The following is a 4,356-nucleotide window of genomic DNA, read 5'->3' as shown; positions in this document are numbered from 1 at the left end:
AACATTAACAAACATACAGTCTGTGGAATGCACAAATGAGTCTCAAATCATATCTTTCAAGTTTTCAAGCTAGTCCCCAAATTAAAAAAAATAAAAGTAAGTCAAGTGGGGGAGGTTAAATGGGGAGGACAAATGGGGAGTTGGCAGTTAAAAAACAAAACAAACAAAAAAAAAATTAAAATTTTTTTGGGTCATACAATACTGTATGTTGACATTGTCTCTATAAGAGGACATAGCATATTATTAAAAGTTACTGGGACAAATCATCCTTCGCTGTGATGAGAACTAACCAATCTGACAAAAGGTATAACCAAGTGGTGATGTCACTCATTAATAGCCTATCAGAGACTGTAGAGACAGACTGTGTGACCGAAGTAAGTCACCTCTATTGGATTTTTATTTGATGGTGAGGGGGGATCATCAAACAATAGAAAACTGGTAACATTGAGTGTTTTTGCAACACTCCATCTAATAGTAATAGTCATGCTAGCAATGTAACTCAAAGGCCCCCTTGTTTGCCGTGTAGCTTTGGCCAGAGACTCAAGGGGGCAGAGGGGAGGAGTGAAGTGAAGCTCCATTGAAATATTGCTCTCAGTATAAAAACTGAATGTTATGTAATGGCATGGTTATGAAACTTTTATAGCAGTGACACACAGCACATTTTGAGTTTGTGACACAAAGAAAGATTTGAAGTCCCATCTCACGTTCTTGTAGACTCTGCTTCTGAGACGTTTGTGGCTAAACATGAAGGGGGAGTTGGGGAGGGGGTTTCCCGATTACATTTCTTAGCAAAACGTACACAAAATACTTGAACAAAAAAGTAACATCATTTCATGTTTTTCCATTTAGTAAAGTTAAAAAACAAAAAACAAAACCCAGAACCTTCAAATATGTATATTACATTAATTTTAATGTATACTCCTTAATATCCAAGTTAATTAAAATACAGTAAATAATAACCAACAGTTGCTTTTATCATTGTGTGATTGTATGGATTTCACCATTTGGTTCTGTCATTTATTTCACATTTTATACAGTATCATATTAGTGGTCACCAATGTATTATTTAAGATAATGAATATGCATGTATTCGTAGTTGGACATTACGATATTTTTGGGCAATATTTAATTTAATCAATTCCAAAATAATAATTGAAGATATATTAGTTTAGATTTTTTGTTTACTTTTTTTCTTCTTCTTTTCATTGTAACTCCTGTGAAAAGTGTCCTTTTAAATGATTGTAGCATTTCAAATACTTGAGCGAGCAAAGCACAAAAATTCGAGCTTCTTCTGGGTTATATGAATAAAACGAAACTCTGTGACCATCAGTTGCATAAAGTTACAATGGCCTTTTCATGGGGAAAAAAAATCCACAGTGTCAATTAAGCATTGCAGTAGTACTGCAACCAAACCATACAAGTAAGTGGTCAATTAATTATTTACATCAATTCTAAAGTCAAGTTGAGTCTTTCATAAGTTTTAGCTTTCTAAAATTGACAAATACAGAATTAAATCCTGTTATGTTGTTCAATGTTGTTCAATACTATCAAAAAATGCAAGTCTCCACCAAGGCCATCATCATCACTTTTTTTTTTTTTTTTTTTTACTGTATCCACTTGCCTTTAATGGGGTCATACGTTAGCTGGAGTTCACGTACCCTTCTCCTGTTATATGTGACACAATGAAAACAGAATAAATATGCATCATTTGACAGATTTATTAAATGACTGTTTTTTTTGTTTTGTTTTTTTTAGCAAATCATTTTCTAGCCAAGGTCATATAAGTTGAGCAAAAATCTCTCTTGAATATGATCTTGAATATTTAGTCGGCGTTGATACAAAAGCTACAAGCCCTCATGCAATGAAGCAGCTGCACTTTTTTTTTTTTTTTTTTTTCTCGGTCGTCGACGTTTGTGTAACTATTGGAAAAGCGGTGTCAAATTTCTCTTCCTCATGGAAAGTGAACGAACTCTCTGTGTGAAAATGGATCTTTGATGTCATCTTTACCCCGACATGCTAAACTAGAGTGATGTGTGATGAATGAGCAAAATAATTCTGGAAAAGATGTGACAATTAAAATGTATATTGAACCTTATATTCCCATTTTAGATTGAAGAACACTGTTCAGTGTTTAAACAAACAAGCAAACGGAGAAAAATCCCTCCAGCGATGAGACAAAGTAATAAACCCACTGCTTTTACAAGTGAAAAGCATTATTTCTTTGCCCTATTCAAATAAGATGGGAAGTTTTATTATTACATAAGCTACATAGGCTTCTTTGTCCTAAACCTAAAGGAATTCTTCCTTATACTGACACCCAGTGATCAAAGAGAAGAACTACAGATTAGCATGTTTGGGTGATTGCTGTAGTACATGGAAGGAAGCCTGTATTATAGTAAAGACAGACCAATGTCTTTTTGTTTTGGTCTCTTGTCGGTAGGAAGATTCCAGCTGACATAACACACAGTAGGAGCAGCATGGCTCCGGGAGTAGATTGGCAGTCTGCCAACATGAAGTGGGTTTGTTCCTGTGATTTTACTTAAAAATAAATACATAAACAAATGAATAAACTGCAAAATGTGCTTAGAATTTCTGAGTGAAAAGTCGTACTTGGTTTTTATGGGATAGGCAAACTCGTGTACAGTAAAAATACTTTGAGTAAAATTTACTCTGAATATTTTACTCTATTCCAAGTGTAAATTTTATTCTGTTTAGAGTGGGACCAAATACAAGTCAAGTCAAGTCATCTTAACTCTTTTTAGAGTAAAATGTAGGCCTACTCTACAAAATATGTGTGGGGTAGCTGTATTTTCATTTTCGTTGCTTCAACCAAGAAATGTATGGCTATATATATATATATATATATATATATATATATATATATATATATATATATATATATATATATAGAGAGAGAGAGAGAGAGAGAGAGAGAGAGAGAGAGATGAGCATGACTGTAAATGTACAAAAGCTAAATGTCGCTTAATGACACAAGAATAAAAGGAATTGTCACCAAAATTCAACTGCAATTCTACTCATGTCACTTCAACCTCTGCAAATATCAAAACAATTGCCACAGTATTTTGAATTTTATGGGAAGTTTTGTTTCACCATACAAGGCGCTCACAAACGCAACTGTATAAACTTAAGTACACTATTTTTGACCGATTTAAAATGATAACAGTGACCTCTAGAGTCGTCTTGTGATAAACACAGGTTTTGTTTTGTTCTGTTTTTTTTTAAAGGACGCCAACTTCAACGTGTATGCAATCACTATACTTAAATACCACCAGTCCTCCAACAATAACGACCTCCTCCAACAAGTCCTCTTTGTAGTACAGTAAGTACACCATTTTTTTCTGATTTCAAATGATAAAACACTGACCTTATAGTATTATAATCAGCATTGAGATGCTTTTTTTTTTTTAAGAATGAAAACCACTTGAGCAAGTAATGAGAAATTTGCACACTTGAATTATCTCTGAAACATGCCACAATGTGCATGACATAAGTGAGGTGACGCATCCCCAAATAAACTGACAATATCAGCAATGAATTACCCAAAACTCGAGTTGTATACGAATACTTGCTGACATTGCCAAGGCTAGCTCTTGTTTATACACCTGCATTGATAAATATTGTCTGGCTCTAATTACGTTTGTACATATGTTGTAACCGTCAAGGCTACATGATGAAGCTGTATTGTGACTACAATGAATCTGCTGTCAAAACGCAAAATGGGGGTTGTTGGTCTGATTCCTGGAATGCGGCTGGCGTGGGCTACTCTGCTGGGTGAGCTAGGCTGGGTAGCGCACAGGAGTCATCAAGAACTACAAGTGCTACCAACAGTGGTGCTAGCTGACCAGAATCGAGGGAAAATTGCATGAATCGCAATGGGCCGAATGCAAGCCGATCTACTCTTCTGGAAGCCACAACGTGTGAAAGCTGATCTGAGGTCAGCGAAGGCCCTACTGGTGAAAGAGAAGACTTGCGCTTGCCTTAGCTGCTCGCCTGGTGGGATGGGCCTGCTGCTGGCGTCTGGGGACAGATTTACCAGTTCAAATGACTGGGACTAGCCACAATCTACACACGGACATTCAAGATGAACTGAGCGAGCAGTGTCTGGGATAGTATGGGATGGATAACGATAAAAATCAATGACTATTCTAAATAATGTATATGACTAATGCGTTATAGTAATGGATCGATGGGGACGGGTCTCGAATAAGCCATCGGCTTCTACCCGTCAGCTCTTCTTTCGGATGTCAATGTTGCAAATGATGTGATGTGATTGATGTAAGCTGTAATGTGTCCGAAAGGAAAAAATAAATAAACCAAACCAATTAGACAATCCTG

The sequence above is a fragment of the Festucalex cinctus genome, chromosome 7 (assembly GCF_051991245.1).
Source record: "Festucalex cinctus isolate MCC-2025b chromosome 7, RoL_Fcin_1.0, whole genome shotgun sequence".
In the NCBI taxonomy this organism is placed as follows: Eukaryota; Metazoa; Chordata; class Actinopteri; order Syngnathiformes; family Syngnathidae; genus Festucalex; species Festucalex cinctus.
The sequence above is the reverse complement of the archived record's forward strand: the minus strand, read 5'-3'. Positions refer to the sequence as shown.